This window comes from Anguilla rostrata, chromosome 17 (assembly GCF_018555375.3).
Source record: "Anguilla rostrata isolate EN2019 chromosome 17, ASM1855537v3, whole genome shotgun sequence".
Lineage (NCBI taxonomy): Eukaryota > Metazoa > Chordata > Actinopteri > Anguilliformes > Anguillidae > Anguilla > Anguilla rostrata.
The window spans coordinates 24,397,087-24,416,404 of NC_057949.1; the positions used below are offsets into that span (position 1 = coordinate 24,397,087).

The window sequence follows — 19,318 nt, forward strand, 5'->3', positions numbered from 1 at the left end:
GTGGGTGTGCGTCTGCATGTCTGTGTGTATGTGTATGCAGGTACGTGTGTGTGTGTGTGTGTGTGTGTGTGTGTGTGTGTGTGAGAGACAGTGAGAGCTCCTTGGGTATTGCTGTGCATCTGCAGAGATTGAACATTGTCAACATTGCCTCCCTTCCTCTCATCTCTTTATCTCCTCTCTTCGGCTCCCTTTGCTTGCCTCCCTCTTTCATTTCTACCTCTCTCCTCTCCTGTCTCCCTCTCTTCCTTTCCCTCAACATCTCCTTTTCTTCTCCTCCCCCTCTCTTCCCCTTTCTCAGCAATCTTCAGTTCCTCTGGGATCTCATTATGCCACTAACATGAAATAAATAAAACAAACTGCAGAGACAAAATGAGAGATCTATAAAAATAACTTGATTGTAATGAGGTTTCCCCCCCCCACCCTTTTCTCCCTCAATGCCTGTCTCTGTCAATTCAGTTGATTTCAAACAAGCGTTCCTTCCATGACAAGAGTACTACAGTGTGTCCCAGGCTGTTAGCCCTTTGAAGAGTAGGTTTTTTGGAATGTTTTTTCCGAAATTATATACAGTGTTCTAGAACTCCATTGCTCATTCAATTACATGTACCGATTGTTACATCAGCGCTAGATTATTCAGTTAAGAACGTTCTAATCACATATTTTTTATCTCAAACTTAAAAGGGTTAAAAGAAGAAGGTGCATTCTCCACACTCCTCCTAGTCTCCCGCCTTGCCTGATCTCTTCAGCCTGTACAGTCTCCTCTTCCTCCACCCTCCTCTTCATCTTCTGTCTTCCGTTGCTGCATGCCTGCGGGATCACCCTGGTCAGAAAACTGGCTCTCTTTGTTTTTCTTTAACAGAATGAGGAATTCTCAAATCAGATTTTATTTATTCAGATGCTGTTCCGCTGTCTTGTTTTTACTCTCGCTTCCTCTCTCTGTCCATAAGCCATTTGTCCTCCTCTGCAACATCTTATGTGTTTTAGATGCCGTGACTCTTCATTAAAATTACTTGTACAACAAACAGAATCAGTGTGTTTTTTTTTGTGTGTGTGCTAAAGCCCTTTGGTGTTTTTTTTTTCCTTTATGCCAAGTGCGCCACCAGGGTGCCATGGGGACAGAGTAGTCACTGGAAAAACTGATGATAAATACCTTCTAAAATAAAATAAGCACCTAAATATATTCACCCAATGAGTCACCAACTGTATCGACTGAAAGCCCACTCATCTGTCCTGTCCGCTCTGAACAACTCTAAAACCAGTAAAGGAAGTGCATCATATGAGAACTTCGCTAGCCTATTCGATGTCTCCATTTCAACCTTAGGTACACTTCATTTCAGCCTTAAGTACCCTTCATTTCAGCCTAAAGTACCCTTCATTTCAGCCTAAAGTACCCTTCATTTCAGGCTTAGATACCCTTCATTTCAGCCTAAAGTACCCTTCATTTCAGGCTTAGATACCCTTCATTTCAGCCTAAAGTACCCTTAATTTCAGGCTTAGATACCCTTCATTTCAGCCTGAAGTACCCTTCATTTCAGCCTAAAGTACCCTTCATTTTAGTCTTAGGTACCCTTCATTTCAGCCTAAAGTACCCTTCATTTCAGTCTTAGGTACCCGTCATTTCAGCCTAAAGTACCCTTCATTTCAGTCTTAGGTACCCTTCATGTCAGGCTTATGTACTCTTCATTTAAGCCATAGGTACCATAGTAATAATAACAATAATCAATATATGACATGTATAAATGTAAAAAAAATAATATGCAGTTTGTTCAAATTACATTCTGAATTCTAAATAAATAAATAAAAAAGTGCCTGTAGATTTCTATTCCGTGGAGACAGACGCAATCCTCTCATGTTACCTGTGGCGGCCAACCCCCACAGTGCCAAAGAAAAACGGTGTGAAAGCCCAAACCCACACTTCATACCATGAAGATCAGCCAGGCTGGAATCAGGTGCAGGTGTGAAAGTGGCTTAAGGGGAGAGAGTCACAGAGAGGGAGTGATGGAGAGAAGGAGATGGAGAGAGAGAGAGAGATGCTGATTTGGTCTGAGGGCATATTGATTTTTTCCTCGGGCTTGTCCATGTGCGCTTGGCCTCCCATTACGGTTTGGAAACAGAGAAAGCACAGAGAGAGGCCGGGGTGTTTTTTTTCTTTTGGGGCAGGGGAGGGTGCGGGGTTGTATTGGCGAAGTGTGAGTGTGGCGGGGAGGGGGTGGGCGGTGGCCCCCCTCCAGGGCCGTGTGGCCAGTTGGAGACGTTGGGATTAGTGGGAGCTCAGCACTGTGATTACACAAACTCTCTGCTCTAATGGTCCAGGCTGTGTGTTCAGCTTATCACCACCAGGGCACTGGACCTGTGACTGATAGGAACCTGCACAGGGATTATGTGTGTGTGTGTGTGTGTGTGTGTGTGTGTGTGTGTGTGTGAGTGTGTGAGTGCGTGCGTGTGTCTGTGTGTGTGTGTGAGTGCGTGTGTGTGTGCGTGTGTGTGTGCATGTGTTTGTATGTGTGTGCGTGTGTTTGTATGTGTGTGTGTGTGGTGCGTGTGTGTGCGTGTGTTTGTGTGAGTGCGTGTTTGAGTGTGTTATGTGTGTGTGCGTGTGTTTGTATGTGTGTGTGTGCGTGTGTGTGTGCGTGTGTGCGTCTGTGTGTGCGTGTCTGTGTGCGTGTGTTTATATGTGTGTGCGTGTGTTTGTATGTGTGTGTGTGTCTGTGTGCGTGTTTGTGCGTCCTTGTCTGCTGATGTCTGTAAAGGACCGTTGCAGTTTGTGAAGTTGCACTGAGACCCCGGGAGCGTGGTTCTGTCCGGCCTGTTGTAGTCGGCGTTGTGTTATTTAAGGATGCATCACCAGCGATTTGAATCACTTCCTCCTATCGGAAGCACACCTACACAAAACGGTGATTCATCAGAAACATGTAACTGACCATTAGTTCCTATTCATTTATTTAATTCATTATTTATTTATTTATTATAGTACATTGCATGCCTTTACGGCCGTCTCTGACATCGCGGCGTCGGCTTGCTCGGGCTCGTGCTGCCGTACGAGTGACGCGGACGCCGCAGGTGGCCTGGTGCTCTGCGCCGGTCGGTGCTCTGCGCCGGTCGGTGCTCTGCGCCACTCGGTGCTCTGCGCCGGTCAGAGCGCTGTGTGTTTCTCGCGGCGTGATGCTGATTTAATCCTGGAGGAGTTCTCAGCAAGCTGTGCGATTACGCTCGGAGCGCGCCAGGGCGTCAGGGCGGCGCAACCCTGCCCGCGCCACGCCACACTGCGCGTAATCGCTGGCGTCTGTGGCCCCGTGTGCAAGCTTCCGGTCTCTTCCAGGGAGAGCCTGTTGTTTGTCTCAAAGGCGGTTTGTACTTGCGGTTTTTTTAATTTGATTTCCTTTGATTTGATTTGCATGTGTGCATGAAAGAGCAGTAGGAACAGTAATAAATATGTTTTTATTTCATAAATCATGTGCCGGGGGGGCGGGGAGGGTGAAAGGTGACCGAGTGTATGAACGTACAAGGAATATGCGGAACGTAAAATGCTTGTGTGTGTTTAAAAGCAAGCGAACGTGGGTATTTGACTGAAAACGGAAAAATCTTAAGATTACAAAGTAAAATTAAAGAAACGCAATGATAAAGGCAAGAAACAAGACCGTGACTGTCAAACGTACTGCCACCTTACGGCTGGAACCTGATGACCTCATCCTCTGGAGCCAGAGCACCAGAGATCTGGGCCTCTGTTCACAGTCAGGGGACCAGCCGCAAGTTCTGGCCCCCTGACAGAATAATGTACCGGGCCCCTAGAATTATTACCAGCTTACTGCCCAGTTACGATGCCGCTGGCACAGTACAAGGGCCGATGTCAGATCAGTTTAGCCTTTCAGCTCGTAATGGACAAGGTTAGAATACAGACAGATCCTCAACCAGCACACCTGTTCTGAGAGGATTTTTTCCTGTAGACTTTTAAGGATGTGTTACACGTCACACGAGTGGATGCTATTTAGCTGTACACTTTGTAGTATTTAGTGAGTATAATACTGTATTTAAATACTGTCATAAATTGCATATTACCTTTCTGATGGCGCTCCTGATCCAATGGATTTTGGCCCCCCTTGGAGAGAGTCTGAGGATTTTTGTGGGCGGTTCTCATGGAAGTGTCTGTTCCCCTGTGGTGAGGGGGCAGGGGAATCTTCGGGCTCCAGAATTACCTTTATGAGGCATTACCGGAGGGATGGAATGTGAAGAGGAAATTTAAATTAGCACTGCGCGCGTGTGTGCGTGTGCGCATGTGCGCGTGTGTGTTAGTAAGACACTGTGTATTTGTGAGTGAGTTCAATGAGGTGTAGTAGTAGTGGTAACGCGTCTGGTTTGAGGGACGTTAGTGAGCGCCTAGTTGGTGTTATAACCTCGTACGTAAGGTTTGTGTTTGCATTTGTTTATCTCTGCTTCGCGTGTGTCTGATTTTCTTTCGGTTCGTCCTCAGATTAGCCTTTTCCATCTCCGGTTACTCTCAGCGTGAAAAAGGGTGTGGCGTGCCGTTCACTTGGCGGACGCTTGCTCTTTGGATTTGCTCTGTGATTCTGGTTCCTCGGTCTCTTCACTGAGTTTTGTGCGCTATTTTGTTCACCTTTTGTTATTTTGTTCCAGCCCTTCTAGTTTGTTGGCTGGAGTGGATTTTTATGTGTTTGATCACCATTTCGTTCTCTTCGACTCAAATTCTTGTCCTAGCCCATCGAGTTTGATGGCCCGGTGGATTTCACACGTTTGTTCAGATCGACCTTGACTCTCGCCTGGACCCTCTTTTCCCCGTATGGTAGTTACGTAGTTAGGGTGTTCCCAGCTGGATTACGATATCTGTCCAGCTGGACAACATTTTGGTATTTTTCGTTGTTATGTTTCCTGTATTATTTTTTGAAGGTGACTCTAAAGGGTGTGATTCTAAATCTCTGTGGGGGTACGCTGTTCAGACTCAGCATACAGATTAACTGTCCCGAAGTTCTGGGATTAAAGCTGCCTAGTCTAGATAAATTTTTAGGTAGTTTTTGGTTGGGTAGTAAGGGAGTGGGGTTTCTTGCCCATTCACAGTACCTATTTCCCTTTCATTTCCTGCTTCCTGTTATGGTCTGATCTAGACTGGGTCGTAACAGTTGGGGGTACAGAGTGTATTTGAGGGATACTAGTAAGGCTGTGGAATTGGAGTTATAGAGTGGGTTTGGGGGCAGAAGTACTCTGCTAGGGATTTACTTGAATCGTTCCAGTTTATTTCTCTCTCTTTCAGGAAGTAAGAGGCTGGGTGAGTACAATAAGGTGTAGTAGTAGGGGTAACAGTTCTGGTTTGAGGGACACGGGCAATGGTCTAGAAGGTGGGGGTGTAGCCCACATAGTGAATTTGAGGGATACAAGTCAGGGTAGAGAATTACGGTTTAGGATTTATTTTAATCGTTCTAGTTTATTTCTCTGTAGCTTGTAATAAAGTAGATCCTAGACTATGACAGATTATTACAAAACATTATCTCTCTCTCTCCATCTCTCTCTCACTCGCTCTGTCTCTCCCTCTCCTTCCTACCTGTCTCTCCTTTTTACATAGTCGTGAAGGACGTGATGTAGATATCTAATTATTGGGGCTTTTAATAATGTATTGTTCTGCCTGCTAATGCCCGTTTGATAGTGACTGAATGGTTTTAGTCTTTAATTAGAGACGAACCATTGGCACCGCTCACCTGCCTAGCTGGCTCTGCCTCCAGCAACAATTCATCATTGCCTTCCAGGCATGTGTCATGCCTGCATTCATTCAACAGCACTCATCCTCCACCCATTCATTCAGCCATTCAGCCATTCAGCCGCCTCTATACCAGGTCCTCAATAATGAATTAATCATGTTCAAATTATTTAATTCATTTTCAGTAATTCGTTCATTCACTCATTCTTGATGTTCTCAGTTATAATGAATAAGGTCCTCGTTCTTCCGTTCGTTCGTTCGTTCGTTCGTTCGTTCGTTCGTTCGTTCGTTCGTTCGTTAGTTAGTTAGTTAGTTAGTTAGTTAGTTAGTTAGTTAGTTAGTTAGTTAGTTAGTTAGTTAGTTAGTTAGTTAGTTAGTTAGTTAGTTAGTTAGTTAGTTAGTTAGTTAGTTAGTTCGTTCGTTCGTTCGTTCATTCATTCATTTCTTTGCTTTCATTAATTAATCAGCTTCTCATTCATACATCCAGTGCTCAATCGGTCATTCATTTATCGATCACTCACTCGGTCATTGATCGGACATTCATTCATTCATTCATTCGTTCCTTGAAATGCTGTGACTCATCAGGCATTCGTTCACACGTTCATCGGACCCTCGTGTGCTCACACCCGGTTATTTGTGCAGCTTTTCCCTCCTCCAGTGTGGTCGCCAATGATGTGTTTCTGTCTGCCTCCGTTTCCCCAGCGTTTCTCAGCCTCGCTCCCCGTGCATCGGGAGACCTGGCCCACATCGGGAGCGATTATTTACGTCCTCCGATCGTCCCGAATGCAGAAGTAATGTCCACGCGCTCGCAGCCAGTCCTCTCCGCGGTTAGCGGCCTCCGCGGTGCTGAGCGCGTGCGTCGTCCGTTTCTCACACGGCAAGGCGGTTCTCAGGAGGTCACGTTCTGGCTCCCTGCAGATACGCAGATCCAGGGCTCGGTTCCTCTGCCAGTCACGTGACTGCCGGACCAGTGACATCACGGTGACTTTAATAGAAAGGAGATATCACGCTCTGTAGTCAAGAAATGCAACGCACTTAACTGAAAATTTTGGGGTTTTTTTCAGGAAAAAAGTTAAATATAAATGCATAAATGAAGGTGATATCGCTCTTCATAGTCACGCAATACAACACACTTCCTGGGGAATGAATAAATAAATAAATAAACAAACCGAGGGAGCGTGTCATTGGCTGTGCAGCGGACAGCAAGCATGGAATTGGTGGAGAAGGCAGGCGGTTGGCACATTAGCTCCATAGCGCTTATCTTGGATCAGTTTGCACACCTGCCGTCCCAATTTGCACCGTTTTCTGCGAAAGGTCAAAAGGACCTTTCCTGGATCAGAACGTTATATTGCTGCCATCTGAACTCTGAATGTACTGCTGAACCAGCTGGCAGCTCTACTGCTGGGAAACGGCGCACTCGATCCCAGCTGGAACCGTCCGATCAGTCGTCTTTTCACACGTAACGAAGGGGGCTGTCGTACAGGTGTAGCTTCGCGGAGAGGCGCTCGCCATGCTAATGTGATTATTTTTCAGCTGCCAAACAAACGGAGCAGCCCGGGGGCTGCTCGTTGACCGGGGACGACTTTCCGAGACGCACCTGTAGGTCTTTCACAGCAGTGCGCGCCCCTGATCATCTTCCCCTCTCTTTTTCATTCGGTGGAGGTAGCGTGTGCTTCTCTTCTCGAAAGAAGTCCCAGCAGAAAATAGGTGCTTCATATTTTGACTACAGTTGGGTTGTCACGGTAAAGGGAGGCAGTGAACTGTTCAGGCTTAAATATTATAAGACTAGCCTGCTCCGTGTCTACTTCTTCATGAAAATGCTTAAATATGAGTGGCTAAAGGAAATTGAATCAGCTTAATTTGATTTAATTAAATTTAAAAAGCTTTATTAGTTTGCCATACCTATAGGAAATGGGGAAAAAGTGCAGACAGATTACTGATTCTTTCATCCACCAGGCACTGTCATTATATTTAATTAGTGCACCAAGCAGAGACTTGGCCATCATTATTCAACTTACTCATTATGTTCAGCAAGGTTATTACCACGCTTTTGGCTTCACATACCTACTATTAGAATGGGCATTTAATTACTATGGGTCTTCAAACTGTAATAGGAATGTAAGAGTGATCATTTTGTGTGTGTGTGTGTGCATGCGCATGCATGCATGTCGATGTCAGATTGCACTGCAGAGAGAAACCGCAAGAGAGGGAGAGGTTTAGACGGACACTTTGTAAAGAATGCTACACTATGGCTGAAACACCCTTCCTTAAATTCCGGTTGTTGGTTTATGAACCTTTCCTCGTCACTCTGATCTTTAAGTTTGTCGTTAAGAGTAGAAGGTGAGAGCGAGAGAAAAAGTGATTGAGCGCAGGAGGAAGGGAAGCGAAGGAAAGGAGAATTACATTGGCACTTGTTCCCCCAGGAGAGGACAGTGAAAATACAGCTCTTTGTGCAGGTGTACTGTCCCTCTATTAACCATGCCTTGGTTTCTATAGCAACCCCATCACTTCCTTTTTTCCCCACATCTGTGCATTACATCCTCAGCTAGAGCATCCTCCCAACCATCGCTATAGAAACGCTGGAAAATGGCTGAAAGTCTACTTCTGAATCGGTGTGATGCTTTAAAATCTCATTCTTCGCCTGCTGCTGTCCAGTTTTCCCCCCAGTTAAGATGGTCTTTGCAACATTGCGCCTCCTGCTTCCCTGAAGTCTGTGGCTGCCTGATGTTCACACACACACACACACACCCGCATGCACACACAAACACATGCATACGGACACATGCATACGGGCAGGCACGTACACGCACACACAGAAACGCACACATGCATGCATGCGTGCATGCATGCACACACATACACACGCGTGCACACACACACACACACATATACTGTGTATATATATATTTATATATATTGCCAGTTGAGGACAGGAATATACTGTGTGATATCGCATAGATGGGTTGGGTCTCTGTTGACAGGTTGAAATTGGTAATGTTATGTCGATTGAGTTTGTATGTCAGCTGAATGGTTACATGTTTGTACAGGTTGATTTGTGTACATTTGTTTTAGTTGGCTACTCGAATGCATTCGAAGCGTGGCGAGTTAGACAAGAGGTGTGTTTCACTCTCAGTGTTACTCAGCACACAGTGGCTATTAGTAAACTCTAGAGAATTTACATTGCTGGAAAACTCAGTGAGTTACGCAGATCATCGCTGGTAAACTCTGGAAAACTGGTAAGAGTCTTAACCCACGGAGGTATTTCAATCACTGTAGGTAATCTCATAGCATTAACCACATCACTGCTGCTTGCTGTTGGGAGCTAAGAGAGTAATGCTTGACACCTGTATCGGAGGATCTTCCATTACAAGTGTACGGATGATCCAGGTACACGCACAGAACACAGATTAAGAATGCTTAAATGTCTCTTCTGTGACAGCATCGAAGTGGTGTTACCTCATAAGGAAGCACAGAAGGTTAGCTCATATTCGCAAACCACAAAGCGCAGAGCATTAGCTTGCACCCGCAAACCATCTGCCGCAGTACCTGAGCTCTGAGCGGAACACGTGATTTTTTTTATTCACCACGTCTGATGTCTTAGGGGTGCATTGCTATGAACATTATATGCAGAATTAATGCGCAATCCGTTTTTCTGTTTATCCAATGAAAAATGGCAATTTGGTCATTTGGAGAAATGGAGCACAATGTGTTCTAACTCAAACCTCCTCCCACACAGGCAGTGACAAACAAACCCAGAAATACACGGTACCATCGGAATACAAACAAACCCGATCAAATACAGAATGCAAACGGACGCATCCAAATGCAGAACCGAACAAACATGCGAATGCAGAACGCAAACGCGATTGCACACACAAACTGACTCGTGCGTAGACTGACTGGAAAAGAGAGAGCACGTGTGTATGCAAGTGTTTATGTATTATGTGTGTGTGTGTGCATATTTGCCAGAGATACAGTGAGGGTTGTGTGTGTGTGTGACAAGGCGTGTGTGTGTGTCTGTCTGCCTGTGTGCCTGTGTATGTTCGCAAGAGTGTGTCTTGTACAGATGGGAGGTGGGAGGCTGGAACAGAGAGAGGGGGATAGAAAGAGGAGAGGGAGGGTGGGAGAGCGAGGTGATGAGGGAACAAGCATGCAGTAGAGAGAGAGAGAGAGAGAGAGAGAGGGAGGGAGGGAGGGAGGGAGAAAGAGAGAGGGAGGGACGAGGTGGTGCGATGGCGTGGTTGTCCTCTTTTCAAAAGGCTGTGTAGGGGAAGTGCAAGATGACACGAAAATCATTTAAAAAAACAACACAAATCCTCACATATTGGAGGGGAGGGGAGAGGAGAGCAGCGGGCCGGCTGTGCTGTTATCAGCACTCTGTCTGTGATGGGGATGTAATCTGAGCAGTGACAGTCCCTGGGGCTCAGCCAGCACAGCACACTGCTCTGTGTTATTATCAGCTGCTGAATGAATCATAGACTGTCTGGAGAAACGCTTTCTACCTGAACTACACCTGGCCACTGGTGCTACCCGGGCCTTGCCCTTAACCCCCCTGCACTACACATTCCTTACTCTTAACCCCCCTGCACTACACATTCCTTACTCTTAACCCCCCTGCACTACACATTCCTTACTCTTAACCCCCCTGCACTGCACATTCCTTACTCTTAACCCCCCTGCACTACACATTCCTTACTCTTAACCCCCTGCACTACACATTCCTTACTCTTAACCCCCCTGCACTGCACATTCCTTACTCTTAACCCCCCTGCACTACACATTCCTTACTCTTAACCCCCCTGCACTACACATTCCTTACTCTTAACCTCCTGCATACACATTCCTTACTCTTAACCCCTGCACTACACATTCCTTACTCTTAACCCCCTGCACTACACATTCCTTACTCTTAACCCCCTGCACTACCATTCCTTACTCTTAACCCCCCTGCACTACACATTCCTTACTCTTAACCCCCCTGCACTACACATTCCTTACTCTTAACCCCCTGCACTACACATTCTTACTCTTAACCCCCTGCACTACACATTCCTTACTCTTAACCCCCCTGCACTACACATTCCTTACTCTTAACCCCCTGCACTACACATTCCTTACTCTTACCCCTGCACTACACATTCCTTACTCTTAACCCCCTGCACTACACATTCCTTACTCTAACCCCCTGCACTACACATTCCTTACTCTTAACCCCCTGCACTACACATTCCTTACTCTTAACCCCCCTGCACTACACATTCCTTACTCTTAACCCCCCTGCACTACACATTCCTTACTCTTAACCCCCCTGCACTACACATTCCTTACTCTTAACCCCCTGCACTACACATTCCTTACTCTTAACCCCCTGCACTACACATTCCTTACTCTTAACCCCCCTGCACTACACATTCCTTACTCTTAACCCCCCTGCACTACACATTCCTTACTCTTAACCGTCCAGCACTACACATTCCTTACTCTTAACCGTCCAGCACTACACATTCCTTACACTTAACCCCCCTGCACTACACATTCCTTACTCTTAACCGTCCAGCACGACACATTCCTTACTCTTAACCGTCCAGCACTACACATTCCTTACTCTTAACCGTCCTGCATTACATATTCCTTACTCTTCATGAGTATATATGCCATTTCTCATAACTAATCATTTGGGTGTGTCCACGTACAAATGAATAAAATCACACCCATCCACCGCAATCAATCAATCACACGCACACACATACGCACACACACACACCAACACATACACACACACACACACACATTCACACAGTGACACACACACGGATGTACATGTCTGGGTAAATATATCTCCAGAGGGGACTGATGAAGGGAGATGATGCGATGATGATGAGAGAGAGAAACGTATGAACAGGGTGGGAGGACTGGGGAGAGAGAGAGGGAGGGCGGGAGAGAGAGAGAGAGAGAGAGAGAGATGTGTAAATGAGCTAGTGGGAACTGGAGCGATGGACGAAGAGAGGATGAGCGCGGAGAAGGAGGCGGCGTCACATCGAATCAGAGCAGCGTGGCGTAACGGGCGGCGGACGCGTTCGTCATGAGGGTGCCAGTCGACGGCGGCGGGGCGGGCCGTCCAGCAAGGCGCTGCGCCCCCACGGTCCCGTATCGAACTGCGGCCACGCCGGGGGGCCGAGCATGAGCGGGACGCACGCGGGGCAGCGCCCGATTGGTCACAAATAATTTCGCCCAGTGAGGGAGGGTTTCGGTTGGTTGAGGGCTGTCCCCGTGTCTTTGTGAACGAGCGGCGGGAAGGGCGATCGGGGCTCCGGCTAACGGAGGGGCCTGGCTGGTGGAACGCACTTCATGCTCCGCCCATTCCACGCGTAAGGGGGTGAAAGGGATCATTCCGGGCTTAAAAGTGTCTTTAATACTGAGGACAGACGGTTCTGAGGGTTTAATATTGATAATATTTTGATGAATACTTGCACAAAAAGGAAGCAATTTCATGACCAAACTTAGAAACAGGAGCTGAAGTAAATATCACTCCTGGATCCCGGTGTGTGATGGTGAGCCAGGAGAGAGCAGCAGACCACCCACTCTTAAACCGTTATTATTATTCATTATTCTTTGTAGTTTTATTCAATTAAATAATAATGTATAACATGCTCTTAAAATACTAACTAAATATGGTTATCTTGTAGCTGGTATTATTGTTAGTTTTGATTTACATTTTATGCAAATGCTGCTTTGGCAATACGGTTTTTCTGTACAGTCATGCCCAATGAAGCATATATAAATTTGAAGGGTATGGGGTGGGGTGGGGGGGCAGAGAGAGAGAGAGATCAATATTGTGATAAATATTAGGACACTAAGAAGCAAATGCCTTGGTTTTTTTTAGAACTAGATGAAAGGGAGCAAGCATCGCTCAGAGAGGCTGAGAAAGTGCCGGAACAGTCAGGCTATTCGCGAGGACTGCGCAGACAAACTCAAACAAAAGAACATGAGACAGAGCTGCGGTTCATCACGAAATGTGAGAAATACATCTCTTTTTCCCAAAATAATCAAAACATGCCCGCTAGCCTCCTATCTCCCCGGTAATCAAAAACTTCTCCTCCTTTCAGGAGGGGAGAGGGAATGTTCTGTTCTGCCAACACAGCATATTGCTGCCTGCCACTTCCTGTATAAAGTTATTATAAAAGAGAAAATTATATAATAACTATATATATATTTATTATTCGTTATTTTGTACAATATTGATGTTGAGAGAGAGACAGAGGGAAATTGATGCTCGCTGTTATGGTACTAGATGCGTATGTAATTTGGCTTTCCTAAACTTATTTAAAGAAATGTTATATTCACTCATTCACCAATGCGTTGCCACAATTGCATATTTTATATTTCATACATGCTCGTCCAGTTGTCCTGCCAATAAAGCAGAGTCGGAGTCAGAGTTAGAGTCAGATTCAGTGTCAGAGACGGACACGGAGTCAGTCAGAGACCGAGTCAGAGGCAGAGTCAGAGACTGAGTCGGAGATGGAGATGAAGACGGAGTCAGTCAGTCAGATTGAGTCAGAGGCAGAGTCAGTTGGAGGCAGAGTCAGAGACAGAGTCAGAGACAGAGTGAGGGACAGAGAGAGAGGCAGAGACAGAGACAGAGTGAGGGACAGAGAGAGAGGCAGAGACAGAGACAGAGTGAGGGACAGAGAAAGAGGCAGAGACAGAGTGAGATACAGAGTGGGAGACTCGTTGATTGGCTGGACGAACCACTGGGCCAGTTTCAGCGGGCGTCACGTGTCTGGTGTGAAGCCCTGCTTTCCGGAGTGTTCCCTGTGTGCCTGCATGTCCTCAGAAGCCTTCACACACCTCTCATGATCAATTCAAATCACAACAAAAGCAGCCCATCGTCAGCCAACCCCCCCCCCCCATTCTGTATGCAAAATGATTCCATGGAAATGAAGTCCCGCTGTTATGATTGCATAAGGCGATTTTGCACGAAGGAGGTAGGCAGTGCCCCCACATCAGATGAATAGCAGTAAAAATCAGAACCAGCTTTGCATGGCTGGTCGCCATTCGAATGGACCTGACAGGTATGGGAGCTAATGGTGACTCTTACTTGTATAAAAAGGGTGTTTTTTGCTGCTGCATTATTCATAATAACTTATTTTTGTTTTTTTCATAATATGGTATTATTCTCTGTATTTTCATGTCTGATGCACTCAAATAGCCACAGCACTGAGGCTTCCAGGCTGGCTGCAGAACTTGAATCCCGAGCCTGTACTGTTACGATAGACCCGTTATGGGATTGGACCCACGTTGGGCATTGAGGGCGTCCACGGAGACCCACAGAGATGGGACTGGAATCTGGTGCTCATACCCCATCCCCCCATCCCCCCATCCCCCCATCCCCATCATGACAGTCACTGTTGGGCTGCCATACCCTTGACCTGCCACCGGGGGCCAGTGTTGCACAGTTTTAGGGCTCAGTCGCACATGGGGGAATAAGGTATGACTCACACAGGGAGAGTGTGACTCAGTCAACAGTCAGGGTGAGTATAACACACAAGGGGAGTATTAGTAATCAGTCATGTGACTAGATTTAACACATGGTGTTTGACTGCGTTGTTAGTAACATTACCCAGGTTTAAATAGGTTGAGTATTACTCAGCCACAAGACTCATTTGCACTGGATGAGTATGACTCAGTCACAGGACTCATTTGCTCTGAGTGAGTATGAATCAGTCACAGGACTCATTTGCTCTGAGTGAGTATGAATCAGTCACAGGACTCATTTGCTCTGAGTGAGTATGGCTCAGTCACAGGACTCATTTGCTCTGAGTGAGTATGACTCCGTCACAGGACTCATTTGCTCTGAGTGAGTATGGGTCAGTCACATGACTCATTTGCTCTGAGTGAGTATGAAACAGTCACATGACTCATTTTCTCTGAGTGAGTATGAAACAGTCACATGACTCATTTGCACTGGGTGGGTATGGATCAGTCACATGACTCTTTTGCACTGGGTGAGTAGGAATCAGTCACATGACTCATTTGCACTGGGTGAGTATGGATCAGTCACATGACTCATTTGCACTGGATGAGTATGGATTAGTCAGGACTCATTTGCACTGGGTGAGTATGGATCAGTCACATGACTCTTTTGCACTGGGTGAATATGAATCAGTCACAAGACTCATTTGCACTGGGTGAATATGAATCAGTCACAAGACTCATTTTTTCAGGGTGAGTGGGACTGCGGGTAAAGCAATGCAGTTGACTCTGCCTGCAGGCACTGTTGTCATTTCTCTCTTCCTCCAATGCAAAGACAAATGCAATTTCGTATTCAAATGTCTTTCACTGGCTCCACCACACATAGCATAGACATGCAAATGTGAGCTTATAGTCAGAGTTAAGAGTTAAATGTTAATGGAATGAAAACAATTCTTCAAAGCACCAGTGAATGCTAATAATATTCACAAACATGAGCAAAAAAAACAAAACAAAACGCTCCTGTGGTCAATAGAAACCCTGTTGAAAAGGAGAGCCATCAAGGTTGGGGCTGTGGTGGGGGGCGGTGGGTGGACTTTGGACACGAGATTTGAGCGATGGCTGTCGATCACCGATCACGCCAGCATCGCACCTGCGTGCTTTCTAATTGGCCTCGCGCGTTACTTTTATCTCCGGAGGTGCGACGAGGAAGTGACGCTGGAGGCCCCGCTTCGCTGCTGTGCATATTGCCTGGGCACTCGCGCAGATCAATCTCTGTCACAGTCCCGCTTCCACTTACACACGTGCGCCACAGGCTCTCCGCCGACACACGCCCATATATGCAAACACACAGACGCGTTTACATAAAAACACACACGTCCGTGCGCTCCGACACGCGCGCTGCAGTGTGGCTGCGAGATTACATTTTAACACTAATTTGACAAGATGATTTTCTTTCCCTCTCTCCCTCTCGCTTCCCCTCCTCCCCCACCCCCCGCTCTCTCTTTTCATCTCTCTCTCTCCCTCGTCTCTCTCTCTCTCTCCCTCTCTCCCTCTCGCTTCCCCCCTCCTCACCCCCCTCTCTCTCCCTCTTCCCGTCTCTTTCTCCATCTCCATCTCTCTCTCCCTCATCACTTTCTCTCTCTCTCTCTCCCCCATCACTTTCTCTCTCTCTCTCTCCCCCATCTCTCTCTCTCTCTCTTTCTTCGTCTCTCTCTCTGTCTCTCCCTGTCTCTCTCTCTCTCTCCCCATCTCTCTCTCTCTCCCTCCCCCGTCTCTCTCTCTCTCTTCTTCGTCTCCTCTCTGTCTCTCCTGTCTCTCTCTCTCTCTCTCTCTCTCTCTCTCCCCCCCGTCTCTCTCATGAAATAAACATTTGCATTTAAACAGCCTTGAGACGGAGGTCGAGTTGCCCCAACTCAATTATGGGTACATTCTCTCTGATTGGCCACCTTGACTGGGAGATGATGGTGTGACGGAAATGAGATTACAAGTGGAAGCATGTCCGAACACATTGCTCCTAATACCGTGAATGTGACCGAGCTGAAGGCCTGGCAGACTTCGCGGCGCCACCCTCGCCGTCTACGGTAATCCTATAGTCCTGACCGGCGAGGGCGGTCCTCTGTGACACGCCTCCGCAGTTAGGCCACGCCCCCACCCTCGCTCGTCTCCCGTAATGCTATAGTCCTGACCGGCGAGGGCGGTCCTCTGTGACACGCCTCCGCAGTTAGGCCACGCCCCCACCCTCGCTCGTCTACCGTAATGCTGTAGTCTAGACTCTCGAGTGCTCCCCTCTGTAACGTGACTTCACGGCGTGGCCCCGCCCCTCCTCCGCATCTCATTACGGCTCTGTCTTCCCCTCACTGCTTTGAACGGGCCCGATTTTCCCTCCCCTTATTCCTGTAAATATATTGCATTGCACAGGACTGGAAGTGTCTGCATGGTGTGTGTGTCCATGCAAGATTATGTGCATGCCTGTATGTAAATATGATTTCACAAGCAGTGTGAGGGGAATGTGTGCGGTAATAATGGTGCGTTTGTGTGAGCACGTGTGTATGCATTTATGTGCATGTGTGAGGCAATGTAAGTGTGCATATAACTTTGCTACACATCCTGGTGTAGGCCTGCTACTTAAATTAAAAAGCTTTTGTGCGATGGAGATTTTTTTGATATTATTGTGAAGTTTACGATTAGTTCACTTTCACATTTACCCTTCAGAAGTATGGGAACGGTAGATTAAAATTTGTAATTTTTTCTATATACTTAAAGTATTTGGATTTGAGTTCAAAAGAAGAATATGTGACAACAGTACAGACAGTCTGCTTATAGTTCATGGCATTCACATAAATACATAAGTTTTACTGTCTTACAGAAATGGCTCTTTTCGTGCTGGGAGAAGTCTGGTTGCCCTTCTTTGTGCATGGTGATTCAAACATTTTTCTACATGTTCCTGCTGCTTCTCTGTCTTTTATTGTGAGGTGACAAAAGCAGTTTTCTGTATGTGACCCAAGGCTCTGTATGTAATAGTTTTGCCTCAATCTACTTTGACTTTAATTCTGCACTCACGACCGTATCTTCCAAACATCCTTTTGGCATTTTTAACTGACTCAGCACCGTGTCTGGTTCGTGACAGAGATGGATCAACTACAATACCTTTACAGCAGATATGGCATTTTTCATATTGTCCACATACCAGCTGTGTACGTCTATGATGCATTTGTGTCTTTATATTTTTATTCAGCACAATCATTGCATTGTGTGTGTGTATACATATATATGTGTGTATATATACATACATGCTGCTATGTTTTGCTGAAAACTTTCATTTTCCAAGTATTTTTCCATTGCTTATTCAAATCTTCAAATAGGAGGGAAGACATGCAGGGGAAGGAGGTAGAAAGATGAAAGAGGACAGGTTCATAAAGATGGGGAGAGTGAGAGAGAGTAAGTGGGGAAGAGGAGGAAGGAAGATGGTGGTACAGGCAGGATGGAACCACTGTTTCATGGGATACTGCTGGGGGGGGGGGGGGTACATTTTGCAGGCGGACCAGGTGACTTTCACTGGGTCTTTATCATTCTGAGAGACTCTGGGGACCCGTCTGTACAACGGCCTCATCAGTGGCCAATATTAAAGACATTAAAGAACGTAGAGAAGCCCTCATTAATCTCCTGTGAGAAGGCAGGACAGTATCAGTGGGTAATTTCTGCTTCTCAGTGCGGCTGACAGAAGTGTCAGTGTTGTATTTAGGCGTGGATAACGCCATGATTAATTGACTTTGTGAATCTCCGATTGAGATACAAAGGTATTTCAGTGTGCTGTTTAGCTGTTTTCATTAAGGAGAAAGAAGACCCGGGTAAGAACAAAGTATGCTATCTCCATTCTGCATCTGGTGAAGCTGAAATCGTGTGCTGTGGTGGGTGTGTCCAAACCGAATACCTCACAAGGGGGCGGAGCATCAGCAACGAATGACATCTTTCACATAAGGAAAATATGATTGCTTAATATGCTATCTTTAAAGCCTGTAATGAGTTTTTATTTATTACTGGGTAATTTTCCCCTGACTCTGTGTATGAGTGACTCATTGTGTCAGTCCCTGGCTGCATCTTACTTTGTCTGAATCTTTTTTGTAACACGGTATCTCAGTGTTTGTGTGTGTTTTGGTCTTCCTGAATACCAATAGCATTTCTGGCTTCCGAAGAACTTGGACCACAAACTCTGTAGTTATTCTTATATACCGTACACTGTGTTTCGGCGCATGGAAGTTCAAAAAATAGCCTCCTACTCCCACAATGTTACAATGCAGAAAAATCTGGCGATAAAATCCCTGCAATTACATTTAAAAAAAAACAGCCATAGAAATGTTCGTGTTTCAATCCCCTCAAGCCATCGCACCTTTAACCTCCATGAAAAATATTTTGCATTTTTCTGCACATTAAACACCCACATTCCCAACTGGAGTATTAGGGTTTTATGCATATAAACTCCTGGCTACTTTCTGTCATCTCACTAATGAGCTGTTCGGAAAAAAAAAAAAAGGAAAAAGGATGGCCCTGCTGTAGACTGAGGAGAGGATGACGTGAAACCAGTGCTGGTCTCCGGAATCTGTCCGTTGAAACTGACCGCAGCCTGTGACTGACATGGTCGACGGCAGGTGACGACACCGGTGAGAATGCCCGGTTCACAACACCGGTAGGAATGCCCGGTTAACCAGAGCTCCGCGAAGAAGCAGCCGGCTAAATTATTGATTAAAAGCAATCGTCGGATTCCCGTACGTCCTTCACGTGCGGCAAGTTTTCCGCTTTCCGTTAAACCCCACGTAGTCTTTGCGTGCCGTTTGCATGTCAAATCTCCGCGAGTGATATTTGACATGCAAAGATAATATCCATCACGAGATGGGGAAGTTCATTTTTTACGTGTAAACATGTTTGTGTGTTTGCGTTTTTGTGGATGCATATTTTTGTGTGTGTGTGTGTGTATATATACTGATAAATATATATATATATATATATATATATATATATATATATATATATATATATATATATATATATATATATAATTTTTACTGATTTATATTATTATATATGTATATATACATATATATATATATCAGTGGAGGCTCCTCCAGGTAGGCAAATGAGGCACTGCCT

The 19,318-nt window shown here is 46.0% G+C and overlaps 1 long non-coding RNA gene across 2 annotated transcripts in view; it reads left to right on the plus strand.

The window, feature by feature from the left end:
* Nucleotides 1–19,318, plus strand: part of LOC135243576 (uncharacterized) — a 31,658-nt gene that overhangs the window by 11,560 nt on the left and 780 nt on the right. The window contains exon 3 of one of the 2 annotated variants that reach the window (XR_010326678.1): nucleotides 679–1,011. The exons of the other annotated variant lie outside the window; for it this stretch is intronic. This is a non-coding gene — a long non-coding RNA (uncharacterized LOC135243576). Of the gene's footprint in view, nucleotides 1–678; nucleotides 1,012–19,318 lie in introns of those variants that run through there. 2 annotated transcript variants of the gene reach the window in all.